The sequence below is a fragment of the Crocodylus siamensis genome, chromosome 7, assembly GCF_052110815.1.
Source record: "Crocodylus siamensis isolate JL-2025a chromosome 7, ASM5211081v1, whole genome shotgun sequence".
Taxonomy (NCBI): Eukaryota; Metazoa; Chordata; order Crocodylia; family Crocodylidae; genus Crocodylus; species Crocodylus siamensis.
This window is the reverse complement of record NC_143401.1, coordinates 27,394,412-27,407,318: the sequence shown is the minus strand read 5'-3', so window position 1 is coordinate 27,407,318 and position 12,907 is coordinate 27,394,412. Positions and strand designations below refer to the sequence as shown.

Genomic DNA, 12,907 nt, shown 5'->3' with positions numbered 1-12,907 from the left:
ACTGGTGTTGAGCCAGCTAAGTTATTTTGACCTGCTGTCATTTACAGTGGTGGACTGAGCTGAGGCTGTAGGGGAGGAGGATGCCTCACAGGGGCACGCTGCCATGTTGTGCAGGGGCCCCAGTGCCAGGAAAGGCGTACCTGAATACACACAGTCCCACAAGGACCCATGTCACAAGTTTTGCCTGCCTGCAGCCAGAGGTGCAGGGCCCCAAAACCCAGACTCCTCCCACACCCGTACCTATCTCTTTGACAGCTGGTAGGCTTTGTGACCATAGCAAGCCTGCAGTTTTCACCCCACTGTGCCTTAACACAGTGGTCTCCAAACTTTTTTGATCACGCACCCCTATCAGTAAAAAAATTTTGAGCGTGCACCCCCAATATATGTATATTTATATAAATAGAAGTTCTAATATGTTTTTTCTGTGCCCCAATGGATAGTCTTGCGCACCCCACTTTGGAGACCACTGCCTTAACACACACAGTGTTACCTATGTCATGAGTTTTGCTTGTTTGCAGTTTGAGATGCAAACTGCATGCACCTTGAAACCCATGCACCTATCTCCGTGAAACTTGGCAGGCTATGTGGGCTCAGCAAGAGCTACCACCCGTGCAGTTTGCACCCCACTGTGGCTTAACACACACACGTGACATGAGTTTTGCTTTCAGGAATTTGAGTTTCAGTTTCCCAGAAACCCCTGCACCTTTCACCTTGAAACCTTGCAGAGTTTATGTTCTCAGCAGAGGGTACCACCCCTGCAAGTTTCATCTGAATCAGCTGAAAGACAACAAAGTTATAGATATTTCATTACTTTCCCCATTATACCCTGTGGCTGAATCTTCCTAAAGCTTCTAACAATTCAATTTAGATTTGTAGATTCGGCCTCTGAATCATCCAAATCCTTTCTGAATCTGAATCCCACTCTGAATCTTTGTACAGCCCTACAGAGCAGGTATCAATGTACTCACTGACAAATATTATTCGCCAATGGGAAAAGGTGAATGTTAGACTATTTCTGCACTGCTACGTAAGAGATGCTCAGATTCCACGGGTGAAGGCTTGGCCCCACTGAAGTCAATACCAAAACTCCCATTGGCCTCAATAAGAGGCAGAATGTTGCTCTTAAGTCTCTTCCTCCCTTGTGAAAATGTATTGCCCCACTGGCACTGGAATGGCACAACAAAAGTGGGGCAGGCAGCTAATGAGTGTTTTCCTGTGCACTCTGTTTCTGGTTTCATATGCCAGAAATCACTCTCTCTAGCCCTGGAAATGAAGAGAAGGATTCCTTGCATGTCTCCCAAGCTCTGGAGATTGCTGAGAACAGCTGAGTGCTGCCCTGCCAAAACCAGGAGACCAGAAGTGGAGAGGCATTCAAGAATTCTTGCTCTCTAGCCCAGGGACTGGAGAGAAAGATTCTTTGCATGGCTCTTGGCCTCCAGAGATTTCTGAGGACAGCTGAGCACAAAAGAGAGCTTTCATGTGCTGTCTGTCCTATCCCTTTATCCTCACTGGGTGTAGGAAGGAGAGGTGACTGAGCAACACTCTTGTTGTGCTGCCTAAAGCATACAGATGTTCCAGGGACCACACCAGAAATAAGTGCTTCAGACACATTCATAATTTTTTGGAGGATTATTTTTTAAGTGCTTCAGCCATGAACCTCTGTACACCTGCTGTTTGGAGCTCTTTAAAGGCATTTGTAAAGCTTAAAATGTTATGTCTGTCCAAAGCCTTAGCTCAATATCTTCCAACCCAGTATAGTGTTCCCTCTAATGCTGGATGTAGGATAACTGATTCATGTGTTATTAGAGAAAACTTGCAGTGCTGCTCCCCATTTTGTGATTAAAACAGGGGCTGCTGTATTTTCCAGAGGCATCTGTTTAGCACCTTTTCCAAATTCCCCTTAAAGGATGCATGTGCATGCACACACACACACACACACACACAGAGCTTTAATTATACATACTACTTTTCTCTTCGCTCCAGAATATTTAAAATGACATCAGCATAGCACTGCATCAAACAGATTCTCAGACCAGGTACAGACATTATACTTTTACCGGTATAAATCATCAGAAGCCAGTCTATACCTATAACATAACAGAAGCTTGGTATACATAGGCTGGTTTAAAAAGGAAGTGGAACCCAGTCTAAGATTTGCACTCCCCCACCAAAGGGTGTGTGCTTTGTTCACTACTGATCTAAATTACACCACTTATAGAAAACCATGCAACTTAAATCAAATCTGCCTCAAGTCTTTTGAATGTCTGTACCTAGCCTCAGAATCTGAGGGACAATTCTGTTTATCTGCTGCAAATCAGGAGTACATATGCTGGTGCAACAGAAAGTAGCATCAGGCCCTAAATGTTCAGCAAGTACAATGAACTTCTACAGTCCCTGTTGTTTGTTTGAGTGTAGACAAAATAAAAGGCAATAAAATATGATGCAGTGAGCCGAGAAAGCAATATTGCTCTGCCATGTGCATAGGTTGTATAGAGATGAGTGCAGGATCTAATTTCAAAATCCCTGTAGGTGCCTCATTTAACCATCAGCCATAACCTGCTTCTCACTTTCAATACTGCTTGGTATTAGAACTGCAGTGAACTGCTGGTGAGAGATTCTAATTCCTGCAAACAAGTCCCTGTAGGCTTGCAAGGAAAACACAGAGTTCCCCTCTCAGTCGCCTGCTAGGTTCCCATCTGGCTGCTTTAACTTTGCTATTTCTTTTAAATGTGCCTGTTTCTGCACACAAGGATCTCAGTCCTGCCTCAAGAGAATCTGGATTTCCTGAGCTCTGGATTTTGGCCAAAATTGAGAGAAACAGATTGGGTCCTCTTAGAAAAAAAAGAGATCAAATTTCAGGGTACAGTATCTCAAAGACTAATTCCACTTACATGATCGTTTCCTTGTGAGCCATATTTCTTTCTCTGTCTGGATTCTTCCATAAAAAGACAAAGGGCTGTGGGAAGTGTTACCTGACAGAAAAGAGCAGGGAGTTTAGAAGACAAGGGCAGAGTGAAGTGATACTCGTATAGAAAAAGAAGGAAATAAAAAATGAAGCAGACAGACATTCAAGTGCAGAAACCAAAATGACATGTTTATTATGCTGTAATCTCATACATGGTATTGCTGTTTTAATCTTCTGTTTTCAGTATAAAACTACATTTTGAAACTACTGTTTGGCCTTGCTAACTTTGAGACCAGCACATTTTTAAACGTCACAGTTTTCTTGGGAAGAGAGGTAGTTAGCTGTGTTAGTCTAAAGTCAAGCAGAGGGCAGGGTAGAGATATACCTTAGAGACTAACAAAATCAGAGATGCATAAACTTTCATAAGCCCAAACTCACTTCATCAGGTGGGGCACATTCACAAGGTACATCTCTATCCTGCCTTCTTACTAATTTCCTTGTGGGATAATCCCATTTTGTACTGGTATTGTAAACTCTTATTTAAGACCTTGTTATCTAAACATGCCTATGCTTTGTTGACACTATGAATCATCATTAGTGAAGCTGTACTAGCAGGGAAAATGCTACTAAAAGGAAAGAATAAAGATGATCCAGTTCAGGAATTCATTTGGGACCTGGGAGACACTGTTCTGCCACTGAGCTCTTCAGTGTCCTTGAGCAAATCATTCAGAGGACTGAGGTATAGAGAGAAGATCTGTAATTGATGGATAACACTTCCCTATTTACAGCAGTATTGTCAATATTATAAGAGTTTTTTTAGGTTGTTTGTAGTACAAACATTCATTTTGGATTTAAACAAAATGCTTCTTTTTTCCCCATCTGAAGTGAAACATTTAATTTTGTGTCCAAGATTTTTTGAATCTTTATATATTTTAATAAAAACAAGTGAAAATTTGAAACAATGTCATTTTGACTACAAAACTGACTTAGATTTCATAGACATAAGGGCTGGAAGGGACCTCAGAAGATCACTGAGTCCAGACCCTGCCCAAAGGGCAGAAGTCAGATGGGGTCATAGGATCCCAGCAAGATAAGCATCCAATTTGCTCCTGAAGGTGTTCAATGTAGGTGCTTGAACCACCTCCAATGGCAGGCTGTTCCAGACCTTGAGGACACGGACAGTAAAGAAATTCTTCCTTATATCCAGCCTGAAACGGTTTCGCAGTAGTTTGTGACCGTTCGACCTAGTCATCCCTTGGGGTGCTCTGGTGAACAAACGTTCCCCCAGATACGGGTGGTCACCCCCGATAAACTTATAGGTGGCCATCAAATCACCCCTGAGCCTGCCCTTTTCCAAGCTAAAGAGCCCCATGGCTCTCAGCCTGTCATCATAAGTTCTGCTTTCCTGACCTGTGATCATGCGCATGGCTCTTCTCTAGACTCTCTCGAGCTTCTCCACATCCTTTTTTGAATTGCGGAGCCCAAGACTGGACACAGTACTCCAGCTGTGGCCTCACCAAGGCCGAGTACAAGGGGAGGATGACGTCCCAGGATTTGCTTGAGAAGCATCTATGGATGCAAGCCAGAATTTTGGTCACTTTACTAGCCACAGCATCACATTGCAGGCTCATGTTCATCTTGTGGTCAATCATGACCCCCAAGTCTCTTTCTTTCGTAGTGCTAGCCAGCGTAGCACTGCCAAGCCCATAAGGATGCTGCAGGTTTTTTTGCCCATGGTGGAGAACCTTGCATTTTTCGGTGTTAAACACCATCAGGTTCTCATCCGCCCATTTGCTGAGCCTGTCCAGGTCAGTCTGGATCACCTGCCTGTCTTCTGGCATGAATTCTTTGCCCCAAAATTTGGTGTCATCAGTGAACTTGGCCAATCTGCTCCTGACTCCAATGTCCACATCATTAATGAAGATGTGGAACAATATGGGTCCAAGGACAGAGCCTTGGGGGACCCCACTGGTCACAGGACACCATGATGAGTGACTTCCATCAATTACTACCCTGTGGGTCCGATCATGGAGCCAGTTTCCCAGCCAGCAGATCGTGGTGGACCCAAGGCCACAATTGGCCAGTTTTGCCAAGAGGTGATCATGGGATACCAGATCAAAGGCTTTTTTGAAGTCAAGATATATGACATCAAATCTCTTCTCCCTTGTTCAGGTGATAGGTCATAGAAGGAAATGAGATTGGTCAAGCAAGACCTACCTGCAACAAGCCCATGCTGCCTATCCCTTAGCATGTTGGCGTCGGCCAGTCCATTAAGGATGGCCTCTTTAATAAGCCCAAAGGGAGGTAATCCCAACACGGATTGAAGGGAGCAGGAGAGCACACAAGCCCCCATGGCTCACCAGAAGCATCCAGGAATGTCTCCTAGCTAAAAGGGAGGCATACACCCAATGGAAAGGAGGGGCCATCACCAGGGATGACTATACTGCAGTTGCTTGCGGGTATAGAGGGGCAGTCAGGAAGGCCAAGGCAGAGATGGAACTGGGACTAGCTTCCCAGATTCAGGACAATAAAAAGTCCTTTTTTAAATACATAGGGGGTAAAAAGAAGGTTCCGGGTAATGTGGGGCCCCTGCAGGAAACATTAGGAAATTTGGCCGTCACATCAGACGACAAAGCCAACATATTTAATGATTTCTTTGTCTCCATTTTCCTAAGCAGGGACCAGAACAGTCACCCCCCAGCTCGGGTCCCCTCAGGCCCCAAGGGAGGCACACCTAGGCCAAGGGTTAGTGAGGAACTAGTTGGGGAACTTTTGGAGGGACTGGATGTATTCAAGTCAGCTGGTCCGGACTATCTCCACCCTAGAGTACTGAGGGAATTGGCTGAGGTCATTGCAGGACACTGGCACGGCTTTACGAGCACTTGTGGTGCTCTCGTGTGGTGCCAGAGGACAGGAAGAGGGCCAATGTGGTTCCCATTTTCAAAAATGGGAGGAAGGAGGACCCAGGCAACTATAGGCTAGTAAGTCTTACCTCGATCCTGGGCAAGCTTTTTGAGAAAATTATTCTGGGACGTGTCCACGAGGGGCCAGCAGGGGTGATCATGCTTAGGGACAACCAACACGGGTTCATTAGAGGCAGGTCCTGTCAGACCAACCTGGTAGCCTTCTATGATCAGATCACCAAATCATTAGATGCAAGGATAGCAGTGGACATAGTCTTCCTGGACTTTTGGAAGGCCTTCAACACTGTCTTTCACTCTGTTCTCATTAAGAAACTGGGGGACTGTGGTGTCAGCACCCACACAGTCAATTGGGTCGCCAACTGGCTGGAGGGCCGCACCCAGAGAGTGGTAGTGGATGGTCATTTTTGACCTGGAGGGATGTGGGCAGTGGGATTCCGCAGGGCTCAGTCCTCGGGTCCGCACTGTTCAACATCTTCATCAGTGACTTGGACGAGGGGGTAAAAAGCACCCTGTTCAAATGTGCTGATGACACTAAGATGTGGGTGGGATGTGGGCTTGCTAGAAGGGAAGAATAGGCTGCAATCAGACCTAGACAGGTTACAAGGCTGGGCGGATGAGAATAGGATGGGATTCAACACCAACAAGTGCGAAGTGATGCACCTGGGGAAGAACAACCAGCACCATACCTACAGGCTGGGGAACTCCCTTCTTGTCAGTACAGAGGCAGAAAAGGATCTTGGAGTCATCATTGACTCCAAGATGAACATGGGTCAGCAGTGTGGGGACGCAGTCAGGAAGGCCAACCATACCTTGTCATGCATCCACAGATGCATCTCAAGCAGGTCCAAGGAGGTGATTCTCCCCCTCTATGCAGCACTGGTCAAGCTGCAGCTGGAGTACTTCAGTTTTGGGCACCACACTTCAAGAGGGATGTGGACAACATGGAGAGGGTCCAGAGGAGGGCCACTCGCATGATCGGGGGGCAGCAGGGCAGGCCTTATGAGGAGTAGCTACGGGACCTGAACCTGTTCAGCCTCCAGAAGAGAAGGCTGAGGGGGGATCTAGTGGCCTGTTACAAACTAGTCAGGGGGGATCAGCAGGTACTGGGGAAGTCCCTGTTCCCCGAGCACTACCAGGAGTGACCAGGAATAACGGTCACAAGCTGGCAGAGGGTAGATACAGGCTAGACATCAGGAGGAGCTACTTTACAGTTAGGGCAGCTAGGATTTGCAACCAGCTTCCCAGAGAAGTGGTGCTGGCTCCTACCCTGGGGGTCTTTAAGAGGAGGCTAGTTGTACACCTTGCTGGGGTCGTTTGACCCCAGTACTCTTTCCTGCCATGGCGGGGGGTTGGACTAGATGATCTACACAGGTCCCTTCCGACCCTAGAAACTATGAAACTATAAACTTTTCTAAGACCTTCCCCGGGATAGAAGTCAGGTTGATATGCCTATAGTTAGCCAGATCCACTTTCCTCCCTTTCTTGAAGATAGGCACCACATTGGCCTTCTTCCAGTCTTCGGGCACTACACCAGAGCACCAAGAGTTTTCAAAGATCTGTGCCAGAGGCTGGGCTATGATGCTCGCCAGCTCCTTGAGTACCCTGGGGTGTAGATTGTCAGGGCCGGCTGACTTGAAGGTATCCAGCTTCTCAAGGTGTTCCTTCACAAGGTCAGCATTAATGGAGGGCAGAGGATCTCCTTCACCCGGACCTCCCTGTCCCATAGCGGGCATGCACATCCCATGGGACTGATGAAAGACCAACGCAAAGTACCCATTTAATAGGTTCGCTTTTTCTGGGGTGTCAGTTGCCCCATCTGGTTCAGCAGAGGTCCAATGTTGCCCTTGCTTTTCCTCCGGCTCCCCACATATCTGAAAAAGGACTTTTTTTTGTCCTTGATGCTCGAAGCTAGTTGGAGTTCAGTTGCAGCCTTGGCTTTCCTGGTTTGCTCCCTCAAGACCAGACCAGTGCAGAATAATCCTCCTTGGAGGTGAATCCCATCCTCCATCCTTTGTTGGCCTTTCTTTTTATAGCCTCAGGAGGTCTGCTAGGTCCCTGGAGAGCCAGGGGGGCTGCTGTGGCCTCTTGCTGCCTTTCCTCAGAGATGGAATAGACTTAGCTTGTGCATTGAGGATCGCTCCCTTAAGGAGCAACTGCTCTTCTTAAACTCCCCTCTCCCTAGGGTCTTGGTTGTTTAGGGCCTCACTGACAAGCCTCCTGAGCTTGTCAAAGTCGGCTTTCCTGAAGTCAAGGACTTCTGTGTTGCTGACTGACTTGCCAGCTTTACGGCAGATGGTGAAGGTGATCAACTCGTGGTCGCTGTCACCCAGCTTCCCATCGATCACTAGGTCGCCGATTAGGTTATCCCCAGTAGCCAGTACCAGGTCGACATGTTTTGGTTCTGAACGTTTCAAATTGTTTCAGGTTTTTCAGAACTGTATGGAGCTCTCTCTTTAAATTCAAACAATTCAGCACATTCACCACAGAGTGCCCCCAAAGATTTCAATTGAACATCATCAGCATTTTTTGGTGAAAAAAAAAAATTGACCCAGAAACTTTTCCCTACTCTAGTAAAATTATGAGGTGCACAAGCATTACATTAAAGGGGGAAATCATATACATATTGGGCCTCCCCTGTGGTTCAGTGGTGAAATCCTCATGTACCACACAGGAGACCTGGGTTCAATTCCTGAACACTTATACAACTACAGCCATGGGGGCACTAAATGTCTGGACTGTCTGGTCTGTGCATTGTGTCTCAGTGGTATAAAGGGAGAATGGCAGGTCTAGGCAGCCTCCATTCCTCCATGAATTCCTGCCCAGGCACATGCATTGAAGGTCTGGGTGACCCTCATGCATACCCCATGATTCAGGAAGATCAACAGTTGCCACATAAATACTTGAGACAGACAAAGTACTTGTATAAACAAGGGCTGGGGTGACTCATTCAGTTGCAGTGGGCTTTTGAGAAATGAAACAGAGCACGATTTTCTAATTTGGTACTTTCCCACTCAGCAAGTAATCGACCCTGATTCATTTTCAGTCTGTAATAAAATCAGAGGCACCATCTCCTCTCCACAAACCCCTGAAGACCTAAAGTACCACAGTGACTGGAAAGGGATGTCTGACCCCTCAGGAGACAGACAGCGCGCCAAGCAGAGAATGGCAAGTCAGGATGCCGTCATAGCACCCTGAATTTGTAAACTCCTGCTTAGTAACCTATATATGTATATGTACTCACATTTTATATCTGTATCTATATCTACAGATATATAGTTAAGTCTGTTCCCTCTTTGTGAAACTGGAAAAGCAATCCATCTAGGTTGCATTTAATATTTCCACCTAGCCTTAAACTATTCCTAAAGGCAGAATTTCATTAAAAAATCCATCCAGAGAGACACTCCTGAAATGTTCCCAGCCTACAACCTAGTTTTGGAGGTAAAAATAATCCTGATTTAAATGGGCTAGGTCTGTGCAAAAAATGTTAGAGGCCTTGTAAAACTAACAAGCCACATTTTTCTCTGCAGAACTGATTTTCTAATTACAAGGGATCATGTCATCTTACAATTGCTGACTATTTCCAAATGGACCAGTTTCAATTAAAAATCCTAGGGAGGGGAGGCTACAGAAATTCAATCAGTAGCAGCACTTCTGCTAGCTTTGCAGTTCAGTGCTGCAGCATCTTTAAAAAGAAAAAAAAAAAAAGAAAAATTCCCAAGTCTTCAATTAAATATTTCATATTATTTTCCTCATTAGTCCAATCATCTTCTATAATTATTTCCAAGTTTACCCTGAAGGCCCCACAAATGAACTCATATTGATGCCAACCCAGCACAAATAGAGTGGAGTGGTAAGGAGGAGTTACACTCCACGCCGAGCTGAGGACTTGTTTCCCCAGTTAGTCATTTGCAGCAAATGATGTTGTTGCTTCCTGGGAACAGACCAGGAGTATGAAAGGGAGCTTTGTTGATGAATTCAGTGCAGACTGCAAAAAGGTGAAGAAGTCCCTTGGTCAGTTACACAGAGTCCTGTGCTGATCACTCAATTCTGGAAGGTGCAGAAAAATCTCTTAAGGTCAAGCACTGAGCAACAGCTATGGCAGAAGTTGTAATAGTGAGGACGAAGTGGGGAGGAAAATGTAACAAACTATAACAAAGTTTATAGTAACAAAGGTCCCAAATGATACAGAACAGATTTAAAAACAACAACAACTATCCAAAATAAAATTACAACCCCATTTGTCTTTAATGCCTCTGCAGGACAGGTTTCAGTAGCATAGTCAATCTACTTTTAACTACCTATGTCGTGCCTGAGATTCATTCACTTCTGTTGGAAGAAAATTCTACAGTCTAATGCAGCAGCTCCTGTCCCACTAGGGAGTTTCTCTTGATATTTAACCTACATTCTCTTTTTTTGAATTTCCTCTTCTTGCTTCTATTTACTGTTGCTAGTGCTCTGTAGCTGTGTAAGTGCAAATAGTCATTAATAAGGTGCTAATAAAAAGCACTCAAGGAGTAGGTAGCAAAATTCTTGAGTTTTGTAGGAAAAATAGAACCTCTTGTTGGGACAAAAAATGTCTTCCTTTATGTAGCTCTAAATGGTAATCTTTGTTGGAAACAAAATAATTCCTTTACTATATATCTTTGTTCCCCCACTTTCAGACACAGGTGTATGTGTGCGCACACACACTTTTGAATATTCCTTCAACTAATTTTTGTAAAAATCAACTGATTCCAGCTTCATGAAAGTTAGCTGCTTTCCTGCCTGCCATATTGAGTTTTTTCCCTTATTTTGCATATTAAATAGTCACCCCCAGTAAAAGCTCCTGTTTGAAGTTCCTGGTTCAAAGATTATCAAGGCAAGATATTAAAAATTGGGCTAAAGTCTCACACAGAAAGTTATATGGAGCAGTAGTATAACAGGGGAAGGCAGGGGGAGGTGGAAACAAATGTACAGCAGCTGGTACTGCACTGTGCCCCCTTGCTGCACAGGGCATGGAGCTGCCTTATTATGACTGACATCCAGCTAGGGTGCACTTGCACCGCACTTTGATTCCTGCTCCACCCAAAGTTTAAAACCAACTAACTAGCAGTGGCAGCAGCATTTCTAGTCAGGCCTTGCTGAGGGAGTCAGCTGTCTTCATTGACTCATCATAATCTTCTTGATCCCTTCTAAAGTCTTCATTCCACAGGTATTTGACCCTCTCCTTGTTATTGGTCTTGATGTTCCACCAATCAAGCTATTTTTTGTTCTGAAATTCTGCTGTTAGCTGCCCTTGACACATCTGTTACACAGCCCTGCAGATTTTTTTAACTCATTCTAATTAGGCTGTATTTGTTTTTGCTTCAATCTTAAATTGAATAATAAAGGGTTAGGTCCCTAGCATATTAGTAAAGTTTCTAGTTAATTTTTATCTGGAGAAAAAATATGCGTTGTTTTATGTGCAATTGTCATGGCTCAGGGTCCCTAGGGATGGCCATGATGCCCCTAGGGCTCCGTGGCCATATCAATTCTGCCCTGTGGGCACCTCCTTTTCTTGTCTGCCATGTCTTATTGGTATAAATAATAAATAGAGAGGCTGCCCATGAGTTTCTGTGAGGTCATGGTTCTGTTGGACCCCACTAAACCCTTGGACCTCTTGCTGGGTACCACTCTAAGTTGGTGACTCGCAGAACACCTCAAGCCTTATGCGCTAAATGCGTGGCACCAGAACCTCCCCTTTACCATACCCCATGTCTCACAGGTGGTATATCAATATTGTCTCCCTAATAATCACTTGGCCTGACTCAGCTTTCTGTGGTTACTGGTCTCTACACTCTCTGTCCTTACACCCTTGCTGGTACTGGGGCTCTACACAATAGTGTGCCCCAATGAGGCCTCCTCCTCCTCCTCTATAGCCTCATCCCAGTCCACCAGTACAGATGACAACATAAATATGAGCCCTTCGGCTATAACATAATAACAACAACAAGGCAGGCTACACTCTGTCTCTTTAAGACAGAGCATTGAGTGCTTCCTAGCCCTGGGTACCTTATGAGGTTCTGGAGCCCCATTAGTCATACAAGCAGCAGATCAGGCTGCCAAAACATCTGAGTAGATTTTTCCTACAGGAGCTCCTTTCCCTGGTGCCTGCCAGAGAACTAACCCCAGTCAGCCCTGCGGCTTATATGTGCCCAGGACCCTGCCTCCTTCCAGTCAGCTGACTGGGTGCAAGTGCCAACTAATTCCCTCATTAGCTTGCTGCCAAGGCAGGCAGGCACCACTCTGTAGCTGTGGAGCTTTGCCTAGCTCCCAGTGCTCTTTAGCTAGGCTGCTTCTGCCCTTAAAGGAGCAGGCACACCTTAGTGCTCTGCAACAGTGATGATCAGGGATCCTAGAAATCCATATGTAATAGGATCACCTCCAGGGGTGGCCCCCAGAGTCCCTTCAGCCCTTACCCACTCTGGTCTCTGTGGGCAGTTACCCCTTCATTCACCTGCCATGCTTTGATGCATTTGCTTTATATGAGGGAGGCTGCCCCAGGGCTTCCTAATCTGCTCCCACTCTAATGACCACAAGGTGTCTGTGGCCACTGCCTTATGGGCTGATTGTGTGCCTCCATCCTGCCCTTACTCCATGTCTCACAAGTGTCATAACTCTCTTGCGTTCTCTCTATACTCTCAGCCCCACTCTGGGCTATCACACCAAGTCCCCTTGGGCTCTCAGACCCTTGGTCCCTCACTCAGCCCCTTGGTCTTCACACTCCAACCCTCTCTGGGCTCCTGGACCCCGCTGGCCCAACACTTGGCTGCTTTCTAGGCTTGTGGACACTTTGGTCCCATCCTTAGCCCTTCTCTCTCAGCTCTTGGATCACTGGTCACACATGAGGCCCCTGTCTGGGCTCGTGAACCCTCTGGTCCCATCCTTAGGCCTTCTCTGGGCTCTAGTCTCAGACTCTGCCCCTCTCCAGGCTCCTGGACCCCACTGGTCACACACGCAGCCCCTCTTTGGGCTCATGGAACCTCTAGTCCCATCTTTACCCCACCTCCCCTTGGCTCTCAGATCACTGGCCACACACCTTGCACCTCTCTGGACTCAT

The 12,907-nt window shown here is 46.0% G+C and overlaps 1 protein-coding gene and 1 long non-coding RNA gene across 4 annotated transcripts in view; one reads left to right on the top strand and one right to left on the bottom strand.

The window, feature by feature from the left end:
• Positions 1-12,907, bottom strand: part of LOC149859633 (uncharacterized) — a 125,385-nt gene that overhangs the window by 35,561 nt on the left and 76,917 nt on the right. Inside the window, exon 4 of the long non-coding RNA XR_016443430.1 lies at positions 2,892-2,972. This is a non-coding gene — a long non-coding RNA (uncharacterized LOC149859633). The remainder of the gene's footprint in view (positions 1-2,891; positions 2,973-12,907) is intronic.
• The window catches only part of LOC149859635 (dual specificity protein phosphatase 13B-like), a 43,512-nt gene that overhangs the window by 18,715 nt on the left and 11,890 nt on the right, over positions 1-12,907 (top strand). The window lies entirely within an intron of this gene.